Source organism: Psittacula echo, assembly GCF_963264785.1.
Source record: "Psittacula echo genome assembly, chromosome: 1".
NCBI classification, from domain to species: Eukaryota; Metazoa; Chordata; class Aves; order Psittaciformes; family Psittacidae; genus Psittacula; species Psittacula echo.
Genome location: NC_137735.1, coordinates 32,561,088 through 32,586,951, shown reverse-complemented (window position 1 = coordinate 32,586,951; position 25,864 = coordinate 32,561,088).

Sequence of the window (25,864 nt, the reverse complement as noted above, 5' to 3'; positions counted from 1 at the left end):
TATGACACAGTCCAGAATAGTAACCGGAGATAAGTGGTGAATAATGAGCTGAAACTTCTGCATCCAAACACCTAGCCAACATACAGATGAAGAAAGCAATATATACTTTTCATTTTCTTGCCCCATTACCATTTTAGATATATGCCAATAATCCTTGAACAAAACGTAATGGAGCAGGTATGGTGGTGGTGCATGACTGTACAAAACCTCCAGAGCATTAAAAATCTGTCACAGCTTCCTTTTTCAGTTCTCATGTACTGCCATTGAAGGAAGATACTGCATTTTCCTATCTCATTTTGCTTGCAGCATTTCTTTATTCTCTGTTACGTTCTATCCATCATGATCTTCAGATGCAGTTAATGTTTTTCTAGTTTGACAATGGCAGATGCAAAAGTAACACCTCAAAATAGCTCTTTTCAGATGTTGTTAGGCTAATAACTTCAGTTGTCAGTGGTTGTTTTATTTGTGTGGTTTCAGAAACCCCAACTGGATAAAGGGGGAGAGGTTGGTTTTGTTTAACCAGTAGAATTAATGATCTAGCTTACCACTCATTACATTTTGCATAGCCCTATCAATCTGAAAGCTGTGGGGCTGATGTAATACGAAGAGGTTCAGGGGAAATCTCTGAAGGCAGAGAAAATGCCAGTGGCTTCTCTTTTTTCGCCTTTCCTTTTTTCCAGGGAAGGAGAACCATTCAAGGTAGTTAAGGAGTTTGTATAGAAGGTGCAGCCTCACTTTCTGCTTCTCACTGATTCTCCTAGTATCTGTAAAACTTGGCCCTTTGATCTCTGAGCTGGCTGGAAATTGAGTTTTCTATGCCAGTTCTGTATTTCTTCACACGCTTTGTTTTCTGCTGCTTTGTTTTCCAAGTTGTGTCAGAAATAATATAGTGGCCATGCAGGAGATTTTCTGAAACCCAGGGGTAACCTTGACTTCTGAGCATATTTGCAGTAAAATTGTTACTTTTATTAATCTTTCTGCTCTTGGTCAGAATGCAGATGGTAGTATTTTTAACAGTCTTTTATGGAAGTCTTCCAGCTTTAATAGTTATAAGATATAGGAGAACCCAAGTGCCTCTGGAAATGGGTATTTTTTATTAGGCAAGCTGATATAATCAGAAAAAGAGAGAGCTAGTCAACAGGCACACAGTCCTTTCATTGGTCTGAACCATCTGTGTTTGCATGGAGCAGTTTGGTCCTGTCTGTATCTTCAGGTTTTCTGTCATAAGCTTATTGATATTATCCTCATGCTCAGGTGTGACAGCTCAGCTTCACTGATTCTATCTGAAACTTCAAATCACTGGTATGGCCATTCACTCTGGTAGAGCTCCAGGGTTCTGCAGAATTTAACTTCTGACATGTGAGAGTCATTTAGCAAGTACATTTTAATATCAGCTTTCATTTCCACCTATTTTCATTTCTTGATGTGCTTTGTTAACTCTTCTTCATAGCCAAACAATCATGCTTTAGTAGCTTTGTGAAGTTTTACTTAAACAGAGGTCTTTACCAGCAGCCATATGGGCTATGGATGTGATTATTATTATTTGTTTTTTCAGTTTATGTAATCACATTAGTACCACCGTACTATGGCTCTAGTTATACCATTGCAAACTGTTAGGTTTGCCATGCTCCTTTTTTTGTACAGCAAAGAACTAAACAGAGCTCAGCCAGTTTTATACACCATAAATGCATCTTCACTATTGCCTTAATGTACTGGACCAAACCTGTGTCATAAATCCTGAGAGCGCTGTGGTTAAGATGCTTAAGTTTTTTTCCATACTACATGGAGATGCTATCAGTAAGGAGGCCTTTTGGAAATCTCTGTGTTTGATCCTTTTGCTTTTCATGTATGAAAAAACTATTGACTTCATTGCTGTTAAAGTCTCTGCAGTTATTTGGTGGGGTTTTTGGTAGTGCAACCATTTGAGAATTGAAGTTATAGGAACATAACAATGGCTGCATGAGATCAGACCACACCACATTTCTACTGCATGGGGAAGAGAGAAGAAATAAGGCTTATACTCTGGGCATTCACTGTAGAATCCTGACTAAGATTAGGACCTGGCTAGGATTAGTCAATTCTCCTCTGGGTCATTTGCTTTTACGAAGCAGAAAAGAGAAGTAAACGTTTTACAACATTGAAGAACATGATGGTGGAGTTCTACACTTCCTGGATGTCTGCATCAACCTGCAGTTTATCAGACATTTCTCTTAAAACAATTTCCTTTGCTGTGGTATATTCAGCTGCTGTGGTGAAATTGTTGCTGTTAGTTTACTTAGTGTCAGTGTATGTCTGACGTACTTTGTGTCATGTATATATGTTCTTGTCACAGTACAAGGCAATAAATAAATATCTCTATGCTAGAGAGAAAGAGAGAACATTCTGAAGTTGTTCTATCAATATGTTAATCAGGAAAGTTTGTTTTATGGCACTAATTGTAGCTAAGGTTTTGATACAAAGTTTTGCAGCACTTGACAATGCTGCATTATCGTGCTGTTAAGAACCCTTAACAGTCTGAGATTCATGGGCATAAAACCAGAAAGGTGTAAAAGCTTCTCCGGTGGAACATACTTAACCATGACATCTTTATGAATAAGCTGTGTGCAAATAGGGTGAAAAAAAACCTAAACAGGGAAAAGGTCAAACAGTTACTTCTATTGCCAGTTGGAGAGAGATTAAGTTTCAAACAGAAATTGGTTGGCAGCTTGCCAAAATAACTGTTTCATCTGCAACATGATCAGACACCAGAACCATTCTGGAAGTTCAGGAAAAAGAGAAAATACTGAATTAACACAGTGGTGACAGTAGCACTCTGTATTTCAAACACATCCAAAATGGTTTTGGTGTTCTCTTATCATAGAAAATCTCCAGTAATTGCAGTTCACTGAGAAAGAAGTAAGAGTTTTAGAAAGGCGGTCTACTGAAAGTGAGTTTAATAAAAGTCTTTCTGTGGTAAAGTCCTGGTTTATATATTTTTTCTAGTTATAGGAAAACTTAATCATGCTTTATTACACTTAAAATATCACAAACCATTGCCATGGATATATTCAAGTATTGAGTGTTACTTGATTTATGCATAGAGCTCAAGTTAAATCACATTTGTCTCCCAAATGTCATCTTATATATATATACTAGCATATATTCATGGAAGATGCTTTTCAAATTACAAGCATTTCCTTTGTTCCTGGCAGTAATAGTCTCAGTGTTTCAGGGAACATACCTGTCTTTTTATTATTTATGTGAGATCTACCATCCATCTCTAATTCCAGTGGCTGTGAGGTGCCAGAGACATGAACATGGGTCTCATGGTGGCTAGATTTGCCTTAGGGTGATTTCATCTGTACATGATTGAGAGTATCAGAAGGAGGTGATAGGCTTACACCTATGATAGTGCTTAGATCTATGAGTTTTAGCAGTTGACCCTTGTTGTACTGAAACTTCTAGGTAGGAGCATAAAGTAAAATTAGCTACCAAGTCATGAATATCCTAATAATTCTAATTGTAGGTCTCCTATTTTGCTTGAGCCAGAAGGATATAATTTCTTTTTCTAGTAGAAATATGGGTGGAAGCCAGTTGGCTGGAACTTGGCATGAACGTGATGGATGTGAAATGGTAGGAAGTGGAATATTCTCAGGACTTTTTGCAAGCTCCAAAATGATTTTCACAATTAGTAAGTCTTCCTTACTGGAAAGCCTACTTATCAGGTGGCTTATCAAGTTTTGGACTCCAGCCAGAAACTCTTTTCCTTTTCAGCTGAACATTGTGTCTTCGTCTCTTAGATTTAGCATCACTTTGGCTATCTACTTTTTCTGAAAAGTAGCATAATCCAATGACAGCATGAAAAGTCAGGGTTCAGCAGTAGCAGTCATTTTTCTCCTTCTTAGTAGCTGGTGCAGTGCTGTGTTTTTGACTTTCAGCCTGGGAACAGCGCTGATAACACCGATGTTTTTAGTTGTTGCTCAGTAATGTTTAGTCTGACCAAGGACTTCCTGAGTCTCATGCTCTGCCAGGGAGGAGGGGAAGCCGGGAGGAAGCAGGGACAGGACACCTGACCCAAACTAGCCAAAGAGGTATTCCATACCACAGCACGTCATGCCCAGGATGTAGAACTGGGGGCAGTTACCCGGAAGGGCTAGATCACTGCTGGGGTCGGGCTGGGTATCTGTCGGCGGGTGTTGAGTGGTTGTATTCTCTTCCCTTGTTATTTCCCTTATCATTATTATTATTGGTGGTAGCAGTAGTGGTTTGAGTTATACCTTAGTTACTGGACTGCTCTTATCTCAACCCATGGGAGTTACACTCTTTCAATTCTCCTCCGCATCCCTCCGGGAGCTGGGGGAGGAAGGGGGGGGAAGTGAGCAAACAGCTGCGTGGCTCTGAGTTGCCGACTGGACTTAAACCACGACAATTGCATTATGCTTTTTGTTCTGCCTTTTCCTCCAGCTATTCAAAATTGGGGCTATCTTTTAAAGTCTTTAAATCTTAATTTAAACACCTATAAAGGGACAGTATTTCTAATAAATCATCAAGCTAAACAACCGCAGAAAAGTCTTATAACACACGCAACTGTGCAAATTTGTCAGGAGATTTAATGTGCTGCAGAATGGGCCTATTAAAATGGTCTATACATTTGGTAACTTTTAACACAAAGATACAGATACCTGTTTGTAGGCTACTCTATTCCAGATATGATTTAGAACGGGGTTTGATTTTTAAAATGTCAGATGGTAGCTTTTCCTGTTCAGGAAAATCCTTGTCATGGTTCTATGAAGCTATGCTGTGTTGCTGGCCCTCCAGTCAAACTTTGAGATCTGTAGCTCTTAACGTAGATCAGAGGCTTCTCTCTTTTTCCTTTTTATTTTTCGTTTTTTATAGAAACCACTTTAGCTACCCCCTATAATTTACTATAGGGATCTGGATACCTGTTTTTTTCTTACTAATCTTTTTCCAGCTAATCCAAAAGAATACCTGCTCTTGCTACAGTCTTATTCCTGTTTGAATAAACTGGCAGTAGATTTTTGCTGTGAGATTGCTCTGTCCAAACTTTCCGTAGTGAGTTAGAATTCAGTGCTTAACAGTCAACAATGCACTTAATTCTATGCTATGATCTTTATATATAAACTAGAAACTGACAAACACTAGACCCTAAACCTATGTGTGGCATAGTATCTAGTCATCCACACTTTATCTTTTAGGTCATAGTGTCATGCATACACATTCCAAAATCATAAAGTCTCTTGGGGTGAGTTTCATGTTTTGTGATTGCTGAGCGTTGTAAGGTGGAGGATGAAATTGTCTAATGTGACCAGAGATGTCTCAGGTTTATATTCAAGTACCATTGCAAGTGCCATATTGCATTTGATTTATTACTAAAAACTGAGCCCAAGATACCTGCATTTCTGTAGTGGTTCTGGTTTTGTGGCTTATAACCTCAATTAACTCCTCAAGTTTACTGTAATGAAGTGATAAATTCTTTTATCTAGGAATGTGTCTGCTAATTTTAACTATGTAAAGTGTTCTTCATTCTGATGATGGTGCTAGGCAAACAACTGCAATAAGGAAAATGTAGATGTTTCTGTAGGTTTTATTCAGGGCATATACCCTCTGAAAAGCTCAAGTCATCTAATTCTAGGTTATTAGCAGAGTTTGCCTTAAGACATTCTATCTGCTTTGTTGATGGTTTTCATATGGTGAATCTGTATTTTCTTAATGCTCTTACCTCCTCTCCCTTCTTTAGGTTACTCTTTAGGATGGATTTCCTATCCCTACACATCTCTGAGAACAGGTCACTTGCAGCTCCTCAGTGCTCCTTCAAATACTGTTGCAAGAGAGAAAAAATAAGGTATAATCTCTTAACCAGTTATTGCATATGCTTTTTTGATACTTTCTTCATTGTTGATTTGGGGAATTAGGCAGTGTATTCAGGGTCAAAACTCAAACCTACCTTGGCAGTGCAGTGTACTAGCCCTTGCTACTTTTACATATTTAGGCAGCCCCTTGAAAGCATTTTAAACGAAAAGGTGACAGATAATGAATGACATATAGCACTCTCGTATGTTTTCATATTAAAAAAAGAGGTACTATTGTTTCAAAACAGCAAACTCTTTTATCTTATGAAGAAACTTCAATAGTTCTATGAAAGATTTGGTTGCTTAAAAAGTTGGTGAGTGTGCCCATATGCTTTCATACGATTCTTTTATGATGCTGGCCAGCAATGATGAAATTAGCATGTTTTGATCTATATACAAGTTGTTGATAAAGTACTTGAAAGGAGTAGTTAGGAAAATCCAAGTGCTGAAACATTTAAGATATACTTTCTGGTCTCACTTTTGTGTGATTGTCAGCCAGGGACTATCATGATCAAGGTAGCTTGCCAATTGCCTGCCACAGATATAATATTTATTGCTGCAGTGGGGATTTCCTATCAGAGATCTAAAGACAGACTTTTATACATTGTTTCTCCTAGGTAACCTATTCAAATCAGCAGAAGAGATCTGATAGTAAAGGAAAAATAATCAAAAGATGTATTTTTGATCTTTGGGTGTTTTTGAACTTCATTTTTTTTGTTCAGGTTTTCCTTCACATAGCTGAAAAAAAGAGAAGGAAATTGGCTGGTGTTCTACTTTTCTATATAGAATTCATAACTGTGTAATGATACTAAAATTAATGGATTTTGCTACTGACTTATGAGGTACAACATTTATTTTTCCTGTTACCAGAAAGTAAATATATGCAGTGTAGCAGGAAATTAATGTCTTTAAGGTAATTGGAAATATAGGGGAATACTCAGCTAATTAAATTATAATTGGCTAACATCTCTGCTTCTCTTTATCGAATTAGAAAGGCAGAATTAGAAAGTGGTCCAAAGCACTGAGAATGGCAGGATGGGGTTAATGTATTATGAACAATTCCCAGTCCCAAGTCCCTGACTATTTGCACAAACTATGCTCTCCATGAAGCTGATTCCCTCCAAAAGTTGATGTCAGTCATCAATTCTTCTACATACATATCCTCTTACCTCCCTTCACAAGCCACATTCAGCTTCATGAGGAAATGAAGTCTTCCTAATTAACCTCTCATTTTTTAGAAACTATAGCCTGAATTCCTTGATCATCCTTTATCACCTGTTTAATTGGAGAGAGCTGGACCTTTCTGATGAAGGCTGTGCCACAGATGCTAGTACTGTTTAGTGTTGACTGTGACAGGCAACTCTGGATTTTGTAAAGCTGGCCCTAGTTTTATGAAGAGGCATCTCTTACTGCTCTCAAGGAAAGCATTGCCTTGCTTCCTGGGACATGCCAAATCCCTCACCCAGTGTGGCTACCTTAGCCTGCAGCAGTAACACCAGTGTTTCTTTGCGAAGAGAGGGAGCTGAGATAGGTAAAAGAGCAAGGTTAGGAAATGCAAATGAGTGCCTGATACAAGCGGTGCACTGAGGGACGTAACTGCAAAGATGTGTGTACGGACAGGGGAGACAACAGCAGTCTGAGATCAAACCGCTTTGCTAGCATTTAGCCCTTGGTTATATAGGTGGGAAGCAGGATCAGAAAATGGTCTGATGCAAATCTCATTGGCTGTCTATCCTTAAAAGGCAGATGAACTTTTTTCTTTTAAAAACATTCAGTAGCATTACACACCACTTTCCATTTTGTCTGAACTGTGGTGCCTGAGGCCTTTTGAGGTACAAGTTTTCATATCCCTCAGCATTCTGTATTTTATTTGCCAGCTAAATAGTCAAACAAGGGTGATTACTGGCAACCATAGTGGTGTTTTTCACATGTTCTACAAACTGAATGGGAAGCATGAATTTGTTTGATAGTGAATGCTGATCAAACTATAATTTTATAGTAACTTTTTTTTTTTTTTTTTGGCACCAATGACTGATGATACAAAATTCTAAAGACTTTGGGTGATCTATTCTGTCCTGGTCTGACACATTCACTTATAGATAAAACATGCTAATAGAGTTACATACTTATATTAACTTCTGTATGATTTACATTTAAAATTTCCTAAATCCCCAGATGGCTCTGTAGAACATTTGTGTTTTCCTAGTATTAAAAAAAAAAAAAAAAAAAGAAAAATTATGTTCCAATGAATTATTTTTTAAATTTGAAACATTAATATATTAGTAAACATGAATGTGAGAATGTTGTGTTTCAAATCTGAGTTGGTATCTGATTGTGTCCAATGAGAAGACAAGTTTTGCCAGAAGGTATTTCAAGATGAAGGCACGATAGGACACATACCGCAGAGCAATTAGCAAGCGCTTCAGCTTCACTGGGAGCTCTAGCCACATATAATGTATCTTAATGAACTTATAATCTGCAAAATCTTTTTGCTATACTACAGACAGTAACAACAATAATAATAATAATGTTCATCATCATCATCATTGTCATCATCCTCATCCTCATCATCATAATCCTGGATTTCATTTTTAAAGACCTCAGTTTAAAAGTTATATTTCTGCTTGTTATATTAAAGCTACCATGGAAAAAAACACAACAGTTCATAGCCATGTAGATGGCAAAAACCAGAAAAAGATAGGAAACTATTTTTTTTTTCATATATTATCAATACTAAGATAATTAATGTCTTGTGTTTGTGTTTTTCCTTTTATTTTTAATAGATTTGTGTCATCTCATCACATTATGTGTAGTCTTCCTTCTCCCAAAGACCCAATGACAATGTCAGTTTTTTGCTTTTCTATTTCGTGGAACTGAGTAACTTGCTAATAAACTGAATAGAATCATAGGATAGTTATGGTTGGAAAGGACCTTAAGATCATCTAGTTCCAAACCCCCTGCCATGGGCAGGGACACATCTCACTAAACCATGCCAGCCAAGGCCTCATCCAACCTGGCCTTGAACACCGCCAGGGATGGAGTATTCACAATCTCCCTGGGCAACCCATTCCAGTGCCTCACCACCCTCACAGTAAAGAATTTCTTCCTTAGATCCAATCTAAACTTCCCCTGTTTAAGTTTTAACCCGTTACCCCTTGTCCTGTCACTACAGTCCCCAGTGAAGAGTCCCTCCCCAGCATCCTTACAGGCCCCCTTCAGATACTGAAAGGTTGCTCTGAGGTCTCCACACAGCCTTCTCTTCTCCAGGCTGAACAGCCCCAACTCTCTCAGCTATCTTCATACAGGAGGTGCTCCAGTCCCCTGATCATCCTCGTGGCCCTCCTCTGGACTTCTTCCAACAGCTTCATGTCCTTTTTATGCTGAGGGCACCAGAACTGCACATAATGCTCCAAGTGAAGTCTCTTGAGAGCAGAGCAGAGGGGCAGGTTCATGTCCTTTGACCTGCTGGTCACGTTCCTCTTGATGCAGCCCAGGATACGGTTGGCTTTCTGGGCTGCAAGCGCACACTGCTGGCTCATGTTCATTTTTTCATCAACCAACACCCCAAAATCCTTCTCTGCAGGGCTGCTCTGAATCTCTTCTCTACCCAACCTGTAGCTGTGCCTGGGATGCTCCGACCCAGGTGTAGGTTGGCATGGTTGCACTTGGCATGGTTAAACTTCATGAGGTTGGCATCAGCCCACCCCACAAGCGTCCCAAGGTCCCTCTGGATGGCATCCCTTCCCTCCAGCATATCAACCGAACCACATAGCTTGGTGTCATCGGCAAACTTGCTGAGGGCGCACTCAATCCCACTGTCCATGTCACCAACAAAGATGTTGAACAAGACCGGTCCCAACACCGATCCCTGAGGGACACCACTCATTACCGGTCTCCAGCTGGACATTGAGCCATTGACCACAACTCTTTGTGTGCGGCCATCCAGCCAGTTCTTTATCCACCGAGTGGTCCACCCATCAAATTGATGTCTCTCCAATTTAGAGACAAGGATGTCGTGTGGGACAGTGTCGAAGGCTTTGCACAAGTCCAGGTAGATGACGTCAACTGCTCTACCCCTGTCGATCAGTTTCGTAGCCCCATCATAGAAGGCCACCAAATTGGTCAGGCAGGATTTCCCCTTAGTGAAGCCATGCTGGCTGTCACCAAACACCTCCTTGTTTTTCATGTGCCTTAGCATGCCTTCCAGGAGAATCTGCTCCAAGAGTTTGCCAGGCACAGAGGTGAGACTGACTGATCTGTAATTCCCTGGGTCATCCGTTTTCCCCTTCTTGAAAATGGGGGTTATATTTCCCTTTTTCCAGTCGTCGGGAACTTCACCTGACTGCCATGATTTTTCAAATATGATGACCAGTGGCTTAGCAACTTCATTGGCCAGCTCCTTCAGGACCCGCGGATGGATTTCATCAGGTCCCATGGACTTGTGCACGTTCAGGTTTTTCAGATGGTCTCGAACCAGATCCTCTCCTACAGTGGGCCTAGGGTCTTCATTCTCACAGTCCCTGCGTCTGCCTTCCAAGACTTGAGTGGTGCAGTCAGAGCCTTTGCCAGTGAAGACTGAGGCAAAGAAGTCATTAAGAACCTCAGCCTCCTCCAAATCCTGGGTAGCCAGTTCTCCTGATAGCTTCCGGAGGGGTCCCACATTGTCCCTAGTTTGTCTTTTATTTGCTACGTACCTATAGAATCCCTTCCTGTTATCTTTAACATCCCTAGCCAAGTTTAATTCTAACTGGGCCTTAGCTTTCCTAACCCAGTCCCTAGCTTCCTGGACAACATCCCTGTATTCTTCCCAGGCTGCTTGTCCTTGCTTCCACCTGTTATAACCCTCTTTTTTCCTTTGAATTTTCCTGAGCAGCTCCTTATCCATCCAAGGACATCTCCTGGCCCTCCTGCTGCACTTCCTTCTAGTTGCGCCTCTCCCAGGGCTCTGTAGTCCTTCTTTATGTTCTCCAGGCTACTGCTATCAACATCACTAGCACCCACATGGATCACTAGAAGTGGGTAATAGTCTGTGGGACTCACTAGAGCAGGCAGCCTCTCTGCAACACCCCTGATCCGTGCCCCAGGTAGGCAACACACCTCCCTCGAGACCAGGTCAGGCTGACAGATGAGTGCTTCTGTCCCTTTCAAAATAGAGTCCCCTACCACTATGACCCGTCTCTTTTTCAACAAAATTAAAAAATTTCTGAAGCAGAAAATTAAATTAAGAGAATCTTATATTCTTAATGAAGTTTGAAAAGAAAACTAGGGGGCAAATACTCATGACATTTTAAATACAGCAAAAATGAAGACAGTCCCAAAGAGGCATTTCTATCAGAGACATAAGCTTGTGACCAAATCTGTGCTATGCCTATTCTGGTGTAAACACAAGGAATTAAAGAATAATTTCACACAGATAGGAAAAACCAATCAACTCTGATAGGGTGCAGGAATAACAACCAGCCTAAAATAGGTCCTTGCAAGGCATTTTCTGTAATTCTCTACTCTCAGAACTCCACTTATCACAGAAATGCTTTCCTAGCCTTCAGGGTAAATGCCAGTAAAGGACACGGCATTTTGCTAGCATGCCTTTCCAGAGGAATAGATGGAATTTTAAAGAACCAGAGATTCCTAAAATGCTTGTCACATCAGACATTATTTGAAAAATAGAAATCCCTCAAGGAATACTGTGCGGCAAAACCAGTCCACTTTCAGCACACTGCCTGAGACTTCTGTTCATGGAAGGACACTACAACCTTAAGGAGGTTGCTTTCTCTTATCAGGCACCTGCAGTACTAGCTCTGTAACCTTGAGAAGGACAATCAGAACAAACAGTACATCAGTAACCTTCTTGGCAGCATGTATATTGCAAAGAAGGAGAAATGTAAACTGCATTTTTTAACAGGGAATTATTTTTTTTCCCAGTAAAAGTTCTGCTGCTATCAGAACAGCTGCTGATAAAGAAATGCTGAAAAAGAACGAGTGAAGTTCTTTACTATAATATTCCTACAGCAAGACAGAAATCCTACTGATTTGCAAAAAGTATAGAAGTATAGATCTGCATGGGTGGATTAATTCAAAATGCAAAAAACACTTTATAGGTGGAAATTGTGTTTGTATGTTTCAAAGGCAGAATTTGTTCCCAGGGGGAAAAAGGATGTCATCTGAAGCATGTGGCACTTGAGAACAGTCTGAAGCATGTACAAGCATTAATAATTCTTAACAGTTTTTTCCTTATGAACAGTGGTAGCAGATTGGACCAGACGGTCTGTCAGTCACTCTCCTGTCCTCTCTAATGGTCAATGCCAGAGGTGAATATATGTCCAGGACAAACATACAGTGTTATTTCCCCAGCACACTTTTACCCTCCAACTCCTTGGAAGAGAGGGGTTTCTTGAATCAGAGGCAATGCCTTTGTATTCAAATGTTTGTGTTTACATGTTCTTTGTCCTCCACAAATTTGTCTAAACTTCTCTGAGCTTATGAAAAATTATTAAAAATAATTAATAAAATTTTTTATTAAAAAATTAATAAAATTTTTTTATTAAAATTTTTTTTTATAAAAAAAAAATTAGGTACTACTTTAGTACCTAAGTGATTTCCAGTATGTAATTATACATTCAATGCAGAAATTTGTCTTTTATCTTTCTTTCTCTCTTTCTCTATTTGACTTATACCTTATATGGGTACATTTGAACATCCTTATTGCCAATTTATTTTTATTCTTTTTGTCTTTGACGAAACTGTCTACTAAATCCATGATATAGGTATATGTTTTTTGGTTTGTGCTCTAAGAAGAAATTCATGTAAAGTAAGCCCTGTCATTTTTCTTGGCTGCTTTTTCCTTGACTGCTCCCAAGAACTGAGATGAGTTCTGTTTTCATGGAACTACCTGCTGTCATACTAGGATCCTTTTTCTGAGTCTCAGTATCTAGTTCGGAGACCATTACTGTGTAAGGTAGCTTTTTCCATTGAATTTTGTATGTCATTTCGAGTACCTGGTCACTAGGTAAAAAATACCCTTCTGCAGCTCTTTGCAAATGTTTTTTATATTTAATAATTTTTTTCCATGCAAACCAATGTTACTCAGTTAACTATAATGGAGGGCTAGCTTTCATCGTATCAGGAAAATACTTTTTTTCACCAATTCAAAATAAATCAGTGTGTTCAAGGGAATCTGTCTGTGTCTTCAGTACTATGAATTATCATGTATGAAGCTTTCAAGGTCCAAGGAATGTATCCTAGCATGCTGGGAATAACTTGTAAATAATAAGTTGTAGCCTGGGGCTTTTTATTAGTGTGAGAACTATTAAGTGATTAAATTTCAAGACAACATTCTCTTTCAGAAGCACCAAGTTACCATTGGCCAGTACTGAAAACCCATTCCAGCACTGGCCACATTGCTAAACTTAAAATTGCAAATACAGAAGAATATGAAACTTAACTAGATATTTTGAACATATTTGATTTACTTCACTATCGGTCATACCAACTATTTTAATACTTCTTCCTCCTTGCTAGATATGTCAAGAGATGAAAGGAGCATAAAGAAATTAGGAAAGAAAAAAAAGTCCTGATATGTGCTTTCAGTTCTAGAAAAATAGGGTTTTCTGAAAATTAAGATACCAAGTCTTTGCACTATGGAGCTGCACAAACCAGACTTTCATGTAGGAAATGGGCAGCATAGGTATCTTTGATACAAGAAGAATAATTCTTTGATGATCCTTGGCATTCTAAAGATTCTTTCTACTAGGGAAAACATATTAAAGAAGTTCCAAACATTCATCTGGAGCTAGCTTGCTTCTCAGTCGGCCTAAAGATCAAAAGTTACAAAGAATGTTTAAAACCATCATTCCTCTCAACAAATTGATTTCTGCAACACAAATTTCTTGACTAGACCCTATGATGATAATAAATAATATCTTATTCATTAAAAGTTATAACTTTTTTTGACAAGAAGAATAATACCTTCATTCAGTTATCAACACTTAGCATTTAAATTTAAGATACACTTCCAGATGTTAGATTGTAACATTCCAAAATGTAAAACTGCTTTTTTTGGTGAATATGAAATAAATATGTATAAAAGAATAAAACATTTCTTTTGAATGTTACACTGCCATCTAATGAGGTAACTGTAAATTACATGAAAACGTTTCATGGTTTTGTCATCTGTTTTTGGAAGTAAATAATATGACACAGAATACAACTTCATTATCAATAGCACTTATAGTAATAGGAAAACAGGACCTTTATTAATTAATAGAATTATACTAATAATATCATTAACTGATGATGTGCTAAGTGGCTGGAAAAAAGTTTGTCTTACTGATGATATTTAAATAAAACAGCAAACTAAATGAATACAGTGAATAAGGTTTTCTTAGGAGATAAGAAGAAAAAATAAAATGAAACTTAATTTTAGGTCCTAATAGTTTTTTTCTGCATTTCAAACAATCTTAAACATAGTGTTTGCAGTGCCAGAGGTTGCTTTCACCAACTAATGCACATAAGGGCCTAAATGAGTTTTGAGGATGAAGGTATAGGGAGTAGAAGCACCTGGGCTGTGTTTCCAGATATGCAGTGTAGGTCTTGAATGAACTTGATAAGTCACTAAGGGAAAATCCTGTCCTACATCTGTCTGCATAAAAGTACTCAGATACAGCAGCACTGCTGTGTGGATGTTGAAGCAGGATGAGGGGATCCCCTGAGGGCTCATAGTGCTTCATTTTCTGGGACTGTTGGAGGCCAGCTGGGATTCAGCCCTGTTTGGATTTCCCCTGTACTGGTGATTCTGGGGGTCTTCACAAGCTTGTAGCTTGGTGGAAGCTCTGGGTGTAGGACTGAGAGTCTCAGCAAGGAAGGACTGTGTATGAGTTTGTTCTGCACTGTGCTATGGACTTGCTGTGCATGTGTTCTTGGCATGGAGAGACCCTATGCTTCTGGACTACTTTTCAGGTTTGTCAGGAGTAGCTGAAGGTCTGAGCACAGGTATTTTGTATAACCACACAAGTGGAAAGTGGGCTTTCAGTCTGAGTTTTATTTCTAATTATGTACTCAGGTAAAAAATACCTTAATCTGAAGTAACCCCTAATAGTTGTCATGTTTGTGTAACAAATTCCATTGTGAAGAACACCCATAGATGCTAAACTGCTTCACTAAAGAAAAACAAACAAACAACATTGCTGATATGTTTACAGTGTTTTTTACTGCACAGTGTAACCACTAATATTTATTTTACAGTCTCAGTTGATATTATGTTAAAGTGGCCAAATGCTAGTTAACTATGTTGTCATAAAGATGGATTTTTCATCACTGTTTTTGAGTCATTCTGCAACCAAAATGTGACATAAACAAATGTGGAAAAGGCACATACACTAACAACGACTATAGTCTCACCTATCACCAAGCCTGAGATCTGGCTTTTCAACTAATGAGAGCATCTTGTTGATTTTATGGAAAGCGAAGATCTTCACACAGAGAAGATCAAAGGACTGTGTTACGATTCAATACATAACTTTATGGGACAGATGGAATCTACTCAGAGAGACCCATGACACTCAGGGCCAAATTATCAAAAGTTTCAGACACTAAAACCTATTAGTGTGTTCAAACCTTTATTCCAACACTGTCAGCACTTTTTAGCTCTTTTAAAAGTGTCAATCTACAATTTAACTACTGCTGAAGTTCAAATGGAGGTTAAAAGGATGGGCTAAAGGAGGTGGCAAGTTAAAAGAAATTTTGTTTTGCCCTTTCTTTGTTTCCACACAGATGTTGTCAAACTTTTGGTTATAATTTGGTTTTACAAGGGGAAATGAATATTCTTGTGATGCATACCAAAACTTGAAACATCTTTGGTCAAGTAATTAACATCAAAATTGCATGTCCTTGCCTCTGAGATCGTGGAGCATGAAAAATACTGCTGCTTCATTGGTGTAATCACACCCTGGTATCAGTGAGGTGTGGGGGAAATGCCTATTTTGCACAGCAATAGCTCTACTGAATCAAATCCACCCTTTCCCCTTTGACTCCGCTTTCTGTTGTAAGAAGCAGAACTATATCCCATACGCAGTATCTCATGTTACTCCAGTATTCAGCTATGGGTTTTGAATTTTTTTAGAACTTTCCAAGCAACAATGGAAGACACTAGAAGATGTTTTCTATATGGAATGGTGAAAGAAGCAGAAAGCAACATCAATTTAAAGTTAGAAATTAACTGCCAGTGGCACAAGTTTTCACAGTTAGGCACTCTGCTTTTATCTACAATGGCAATTAGCCTGTGTGGCTATGTGACCATAATTTTTATTATTAATTATGACAGAGGAAAAGCTGACAAATGTTCTTCTTTTTGAATGACAGAGTCATGGAATCATAGAACAGTTAGGGTTGGAAAGAATCTTAAGATCATCTAATTCCATCCTGGTTCCTAGAGTGTAAGGACTGCTGCAATATGGGCCCGTGTTCATACATTTGTGACATTACACGTAAATGCTCTGCACTTCATCATGAATATGCAGTGCTTATGGAATGCAAAAGCAGATCCAGTAGATACCTGGGCTCAGCTTTGGCTGGATGGCCCTTAGTCATACCACTCCAGGCTCTGAAAAGCAGAGAGAAAGATTAGACCACTCATGTTTTTTTAACAGCATATACTAGGTCAGATATAGCAATGTGATGGCACAAATATTTTGGTAGGCACAGAAAACAGTTCCACATAGCCTATAGGATTTTGTAGCCATAAGTAATCCTTTCCAGTATTACTAAAAGCTAAAAAATACTGAAAGGCTAAATAGGCTTTTAATACAAATAAAATAGTCATTTGATACATTTTGACAATAAGGCAGAATGTAGTCTCTGTTTTAGAACTGTGCGTGAACATCTCTTTTGATTGCATCATTCAATCCTATCCTATTTAAAGTATGGAATTTGAGAAGGAAGAGGAAAGGGTTAAAAACTGTACTGTCAAGCAGGTGTGTTGGTTAGCAAAGGCTTTAGCTTACTTCTTGGCCCTCACACAGTGCAGGTGTTGAACATCAGCATTTTCATCCTGTTTGATATCTAGGCTTTTGTGTCTGTCATCTGGGGACTTTTACACTAAATCTGTAGGAAAACCCCCCTTGCTTTGTTGTTGTGGCTAAACACGATAAAACAGAATTTATTTCTTATTGGTCTTAAGTTTAAAAAGACTATCACAACTATGTCTGTCAATCTAAGAGGTGGAGGGTTTTTTTTAACCTGATAGTTTATATTACTATAGATCTTCCCCTACAAAACAACAGCCACTAAAAGGTGAAAAATAGCAAGCTAACAACGAAATCTGCAATTACTGATAAAAAACCAGAAAAGCGTGGCAAACAAAGTGTATGCATTTAATGCCTCCAATAAATGCCTAAACTTATAAAAAAATGTGTATATTTGGCTGAAAAATCTGATAGGTGTGCTGGCAAAATAGAGAACATTTTTGCTTTACGATAAAAATTCATTTTTTGATTGAATTATGTATGTGGTGTTAAAGTATAAACAATGAAATATATAAAAAGCTCATGTAACTTTAAAATATTTACATATGCAAAAGACATTTTCCATATAAATATGCAGATTTAAATTATCATGTTTCTTTAAACCAGCAGAGGATGTGTACCTTCAATGCCAATAGAATCTGCACAGCAATTTCTTTTTCCCATTAAAATAAATTCTTAAGACATACGAAAGGCTACCACTGCTTCTTTTTGCTCCATCTTATGTAAAGTGACAAAGTATAATGAAGGCCTCCTGAATAATTGTGAAATTTATGCAGCCACTTGTTTAGTCCCTTCCTATTTAGAGTGTGAAACTAAAATTTTGAACAGCTAATCTGTCATTTGGTTGGTGTTGTTCATGACTTCCTTTATTTTGCATGGAGACCATGCAACATAGAAACTTATTCTAAGTTTGAGACATATTTACTATCCCTCAGGGACTCACCTGGAATTGCTTGAACTAGTCTGATAATTAGGCTTGTTGAAAAGAAAACACAACCCTTCCATTCATTCCCACACCAATTTCTATGAAAATTTTCTTATTTATAGTGCAATTATTAGCTTGGTGATGGAAAGTTTTTTCGGGAGAGCATCCTGGTATTCCTGGGTGACATAGCAGTATGAAAAGCAAGGAACTGGTTCATTTTGCCTCAGACACTTCAAGTAAAGATGTTATTCTTCCTCTGTGATAACTAAGGAATCCTCTTTTTCTGAGTGATTTTGGGATAGTTGATTAACTTTGACTGTAGATGTACACCAACAGATTTTCAGAGTATTAAGCAGTAATTACACTGAATAATTACACTGTCATGTATTTTATCAGCAAGAAGAAAATAGTGACATTTTGTTGCCAGGTATTCTGTTCTTAAGAATACAGGTACATTCCCCTTGAATACTCAAGCAATGCTTGTAGTAATATAGTGCAACATTTTGAACTATCAACAACTGGTTTTGTCTTTTTAATTCATCAAATGCTGTTTCAAATGAATTCAAAGATAATGTGTGTTTCACAATAATAGACATGAAAATTGTGGCATCAGTGTGTTTTTAATGTTACTGCAAAACGCAGGAAGATGTTCTTATTCAAGGTCATGTTCTATAATTTCCTCTGTGTGTCACTGGGCTGAGTGGAAAACTATGTCATATATCTTACTGGAAATCTATAAAGCAATGCATTTGCTACTTGAAAAAAATCCTTGATAAATCATCACACCAAAAGTTACTGTGTATGTGGAAGATTTTAAACACTGTGTCAGAGCACTGTGCCAGAGCACTGGGTTAAATTTGACTTTCTGTCATTTTATTGTAACATTTACTGTATTATCTCATCATACCAATACTTGGCTTGGAAGTGGAAAGAGAGGAAATTTTATTTGATTCATTTCCCTGTTTAATTCTTTTTAGCAGTTACTGTAATTCTGTGTTTTCACAGCACTTCACAGCTTAAGTAAAAATGCATTTTATCATCAGGTCAATGACACTGGAAGGATCATTCTTTAAAGCAGAGAAATTATCTTGATGCATCAGAACCTGCCTAGAACCCATCCAGATGTCACTGGTACTTCATTATTCATTTTGGTAATGCTAACCAGCTGCCAGTTTAATGTCAGCCAATTGGTGTCCGTTTGGGAATCCTCCCTCTCTGTAGGTAATCAGGCAAGTTTAACAATTGTTCTATATTAACAAACTGTTTTATTGCCCTGTGAAACCTAAAATGAAAGTTGCAAATGTTGTGTTTTGAATCACTTTCATGTCTGAACATGACTGACACGGAATGACTTCATTAACTTTCAGTAAAGTGCATTAGGAAAAATTTAAGACTGAGCTCAGGTGCCAAACGGGGAGAACTGTTTTATCTTATTGTTAGAATAGCCCTGGTTTCTGTGTTGATAGACATCAATATTTCTATTAGACTATTAGTTAACTATTTTCAAGACAATTTTGGCCAAAACACTCTAAAAACATTCTGTTAAATGCTTTTGATCATGAACATTTAGCAATACTTTCTGAATTGCTGAAACTGAGAAACAGCTAAGAAGAAAAACATTCCATACTTGCAGACTAGAGAAAGTTCAGTATCTGAAAATAATAGGAAATTCAGGATTGGAAAATAGCAGAGAGTAAAACTTGCATAGTTTCTAAAGTGGTCTGAAGGCTACTAATACAACTCACAGCTTATCCATGTACAAAAAGAGTTAGGGTATAATAAATACATGTATTAAAGTACAACAGTCCTTGTTCTTAAACATTATTTCTTCAAGCAGAAATATTACCAAATGTGTGGTTTTCATAAAAAGCAAATCTCAAAGAATGCAAAGTGTTTCACTTAAGAAGGCTCTCAGAGGTATTCAAATGCAGGGTTATCTTGCCTTTATCCTCAGAGTCTACTTTCTTCCTTCCCACTTCCCCCAGCAACATGCTGAAATCAGTCATTAGCTCTAAAACAACTTTATTGATGATACATACAAATTTATCTCACTACTGATAAAAAAAAAAAAGGCAAAATAATGCTTTAAGTTACTATGCCTAAAAATGAATGTGGTTGCTGGAGTTTGTTCTCAGGCTGTCAGTATCTTTTGAAAAGCAGGCAATATACTATTGTTTGTACAAGTACTCAGGGTGATGCATAAACCAGATCAGAATATCTGCAGACGAGACCCTCTCACCTCTACCTGTCCGTTCTGCTCTAAAAACCTTTGCGTATACATTTTGTACATCCCCACATCTTCAATTTCTTGTGTGATCTGGTACATGGTAGCCTAGCATGAGTTTTTTCATAAGAAATAGGAGGTGGATTAATCTGGGTTTTTTTGGCAAGTATTGTATTGAAGCTAAGCTAATAAAGGGACACTTGATGTGGCCAAATGTTTTTCCACATTATACATTGCCTAGAAGTAAGATCAATTAAGAATATTATATTCAAGCAAAAGCAGATTTGTTTAACAGATCTAATAGTGAGAAGCGTTTGTGTAGCTTTGCTTCAGACTACATTTCTCTAAATGGGAAACCTCCATCTTCTGGCTTTGCAAAAGAAAGGCACTGTTCTTTTTCTGACAGCTGCCATGATGCCGTACAAATTGGTGAGATATTATTTATGGCTACAGGTCATACAAGAAGAGTTAATCAAAAGAAGGAAAGAAATGGAGAAGTAGAGGAAACCTATACAGTAACTAAAGGATTAATGAAAACAACAAATAGAATTTGTTTAAAAATTTCCTCAAAGAAATTATTTTGATCCAGCTTGCTAAAGGAAGTTGGATAATAACTGGTTTTCCCAAAGCCAAGAATGAACTACTAGGACAAAGAATGAGTTTTCTGCTTTCCTGGCAAAGTGCATGGTCATTGACATAAAATCTGTAACCTACTGCATTATCTGACTAAACCAAGTTTTACTTAATTCAGGTGTAGAAATATTCTGCTTTGTCAAAATGGCCAGAGTATACAACACAGTTGGCAAGACATACTTAATATTGTTTCCACATAGCAAATACCCAAATTGGCTTATGGTTAGAAGCACACAGGCGTGTGATACCTGGTCTATCATAAAGTCTCTCAGGAGAAATATACCCATTCACACTTTTGAAGGAATCAGCCTGAGAGAACAAATTCAGGTGCTTCAGCTTTCTGTGTCACCAGCCAACAAGAAAAGAAGCTAAATATGGCTTATTTTTAGGATAGAGAGTTCATCCCCTATATATGGAAATGGTAGTGCATCAGTCACTCTATTGAAACAATACAGCTAATGAAGGTGATGAGAATTATAGCTAGTATTAGACTCAATTAAAGAATTCTATTTTTTTTATTTTCTGCATGAATAAAGCTTATATTTATATTCAATAGGAATCCAGTTTTGGTTAACTATGAAGAATGTAGTGAAATAATGTTTTAATTATGTTTTTGCACAGCAAGATGCAATTTACATCAATCAAATATCTCGCTGTGTTTTGAACATATATTTATATTGTATCTGTCTTGGCTCAAGAGCCTGCTTCAATGCCAGTTGTCAAGTGATGCATAAACTGTATATGCAAAAGTTTTTAGAGCAGCCTGAGGGATGGGTAGAGGGAGAGAGGGTCTCACCTGATAAAGTTTACTTGACTTTCTTGTGTATATTCTAATATTCGTAACAAAGATGACACTGGTAAAGTATTTCAAAGCCAAGAAAAAGCTCAGGAGGTTTTTCTGGATTCCATTGGATTGAGAAGATCAAAAAGAAAACAGCAAGAAAACTTGGAGGGTAATGAGGATCTGGTAGAATTTCAGCTACCTAAGAATGGGGTGATCAGCAGGTTTCCCAGTGACTTACAGTCTGCTGTGTTTTGCAGCTCCTTCATCAAACATCATGGAGAGGAGAAACACATGCAGTGTGATTACAATATGAATGAAGCACCTGAAGACAGGAGACTTCAGCTGTACATGAGTATTGTGAATAATTTTTTTTAATAATCTTTTGTCTTTTTAACTGCAGATCTAAACAATTTTTGCTTATGATGCTAATATTAAAATTTTAGTAATTTTAGAAAACCCATAAATGCTTCTCCATTCTGACATGACATTTGAAATAGTAGATCTGAAATTTTAAAAGTCAAAAAAGGATAGACAGGAATGAACATTTCCCGCTTGACCTTATTTCATTCTCTTGTGCATATGAGTTCTGATATAGCTTTTAATTACACAATCACATACAGTTTGTCTCACAGGAGTCCTGTGGCTTTCAGAGTGAAAAATAGTTATCTAACATTTCTTTTTATCCTGTTCACTATGTGGTTTAGCCTCAGGCCTTATTTACATTACATCATCCAAAATCTTGACTGACTGAAGAATTATTAATTTCTTCTCCTGGGAATTTCTCTGGTTCTCTTATCACACCAGCTAATTGCTTCATGGCTACTCCTAAACCTATCTTTATTATTCCTTTGAAAGTGTATTATCAGTATCCTTTTTTTGCAGCTATAGAACTCAAGTTCAAAGACATTAAGGCCAAATTTACTGTGTCCATTTTTTGGTGCCAAAGGTGAGACATGATGAATGATTTTTTTAAAGAATACCTCTTTTTTTTTGAAAGCCATTTGTACACAACTGCAGTGCTTACTAACTTTATTTGCAATCTCTCACACATGTTAGACGCATCATTGAAATTTCTTGTTTGGTAGTAACTGCATCATATAAAACCTTAGGGGATTTAACTTCATCAATTCTCTGTCTTTTCCTGATATCTCACCTCTTTTAGTTCCCACTTTCTAATAATTTCTAAAACAATAAATTACTTTTTTTCACATGTTCCTCCTTTGGATGTGTCTTTCTCAGCACACTGGCTCCTTTGCATCTTTCTGAAATTCAGATAGTTCTATTGTCTACGGCCCTTGTATTTCCCTAACTCTGCAACTCCTTCCTTGTACTCTTAAACTTGCAACCTGTCTCTCTATGCTTGTCACTCTTATGCATTCAAGACAGGTGGTTTCGTCTTCTTTTGCACTGTGTGGGAGCCAGCTGAAAGGTACTTGAGGATAGGAGAAACTGACATTTTGCTTTCAGCTGCGGGGTCTTGTGTCATATAATTTAGCAATTATCTGGAACAATCACAGAAATGTCTTATTTCATCCTTGTATCTTTGGGCAACAGTATGCTTAGTACAGGTGGAATCGTGGAAACCTTGACTGACCATGTGCAAACAGAAACCTTTGAAAGGTTTATAATTCAACTCCTATGAAGTAGATTTTTCAGAGACAGAAAATAGTACATCTCGCATCAGGGCCACTGCCTAGCCAATTTTTAGATTCCTGCTCTTGATGATGCAAGCATGTAGCTTCTCAGTGCGAGAACTTTTAAGACTGATCAGTGCCAAAATCTCTTCCTCAGAAAAAGCTGTGCTGTTGTAGCTGAAATCTTCCTTAAAAAGTTCATCCTGAGAGAGCTAAATGAAAGTCTGACAAGAGATATAAAATCGCTTCAAATCCAAACCTAACAGTGGGCAATACCTCAGATGATAGTTTCATGACACTTAGTAGACTATAAAAATAATTAATTTTTTTTTTATTACATATGCTTAGTCCTGACCATAACAACCAGTAGATTTCAACAACTTACGGAGTTTTGCAGTCAAAGAATTGAAGATACATTTTTAGTATAAAGGAAAAAAATGTTTCAAAGGCTAAATTTCACCAAAATAATTTCTTAGATCTGAACAGTTATCTCAAACAACCATTAATGTCATCCCAACGAACTTTCCATTTTCTCATCCCATTGTTCTGATCATTATAAATTTTCCTTTTTTGTCTGGCTTCAGCATTCAAAACCAGATTTGTCATCAAAAAGGCCTTCTCGCTCCTTGCTATTGCTTTTGAATCTGGTGTTCTTGTCCTTTTCTTTCCCTCCGCTCCTGACTTTTTCTAGATCTTGGGAAGGTTTCCATCACTAAAAGTAATATATATTTTAATTAATATCTAGAATTAGGTAAGGTGATAAGTTGTAGTATGAGTCAGAAACCAAACTTCCCGAAGTCTGTCAGTTAATAGAGATACAGATATTCTGATGAGCAGAACCCAAAAAACCCAAAGGCTTTGCATATTCATTTTGCTAGTAATATCAAATAGTTTTAAAAATATGAATTTATGGTGTTCGGTCACTTTTGATTTTCCTCAATATACATTAATATTATTATATGCTTATCATGTGGTTATAAGAAATAGCTAAATAATAGTTCTCAAATCAGACTTTCTCTGAAAATATTTATTCACATAACTTAAAGATGCTGAGAGTGTAATGCATTATATTTTGGAATAATAAGTGCATGTTTGCAAGGTACAAGTCTTCCTGCTTTTGGTTGCACAAAAGGAGTTGACATTCGACATATATCAAAAGTAATATTCAGTTGAAGATAACCTTCCAGAAGAAATGAACTAGCTGAAAATGCAGCAAAATATAAATACTTGGGAAGAAATTGAGAACAACATGATAAGAAATTCATCTTTTTGAGATACCTGATAAGAACATTTTATATTACAAGAGAATGACCAAACCAAATTATAGTAGAAGCAAAAATTAAACAGTGCTCATTAATAGGCATCATTTGAAGCATTTTGATATCACCAGTTAACTTTTGACACAGGTGAAGAGTATGTGTAGATGAGGGTGGATGTAACATTTAAAAAAAAGATAGAGGTGCAAAGGAATTTGAGAAGATATCCCTAATGAAACCCAGAGCTGCAGCACTGTGAGAAAATTAAAGCTTGGGCCAAGAATCAAAGAGAAGCTCAAAATGCTTCAGAAGGCTTTTTATAGTCTAGGATCAAGGAGGTTTCAGCTTTTAGTGTGCAAAGGGCTAATAATGATCTGCTAATCTATGTGCAGCGTTTATGTTGTTTTCCTTGTAATTTCTAACAGTCTATCAAAGCCTCCGAGTAAAGGTTTGCGTGTTGAAAATCAGATGTGCCTATGGGTCCAGGGTACATAACACCACACTGGCTTATGTGATGTTCAGGAGGATGTGGAATGCTTTTAGGGCTGTCTAAAGGTTAAAGACTTTAAATGCTGCTACTCACTTCAGTCACATTCTAGGAAGAGAGAGTAGACAGAGAGCAGAACAGAAGCACCTGGAGTGTATTTGCCCTATAATAGGACTCCAGCAAGCAGCTAAATAGACCCCAGATCTCTAGAATTTACATTTGACTTTGCCCTAAACTTTTAAATAAACTTCCAAAATAGCCAAGATGGCAGAATTCAGGGAAACTTGAAATGTACTTTGAAATACAGTATTTTTATTTATGCATATCCAAATAACGTGTTGTATAGACACTTCTAGTTCTTATATCCTTGAAATATTTTCATATACTTCAGACCAACAGATACTTTTTTATGTCCTAAAATATGCAAATATCTCTAAAGTAGGTTGAAGTTTTGACCCAAATGAAGCCGATATTGTTCAGTTTATTTCTGTGGGACAGGAACCTGCCTCCAGTTTTTATAGTAACCCCCAAAGCTAAGCAAATAACTTTCAATCAGTAATCAGGTTCTGCTTGTAGATTTACTACATCTAGACACTAAATATAATAAATGTAATTATAAAACACATACTGACTTCTTTACCAAATACTTTAAAATTATGTAACATCCAATTTCCCCAAACAATATTTGCCTTGCACTGTAACACATACACATGTGTACACATACAGTATCTGAGATGTGAGATATGTATCTCTGAGAAGTAATTTGTGTAGGCATAATTTATCCTACTAATTATGCTGCGATTCAGCAACATACTTTTGTTTCCTCACAGTGACATGACAGGTTTCAAGAGTGGAAACCATCCATCTGCAGTCCTTGTGAAAACCTGAAACTGTGTATTTACCTTTTAATATTTGCTATGTATGCACAGCTAAAAGCATCTGGTGAATGAGCACAGAAAAATTTCACATTACTATAAACACAGAATTGGTTGTGAATTTCAACACCAATAATCATGTTTTCAAACTTGTTTTTCAAGGTTGAAATGTTCTGAGT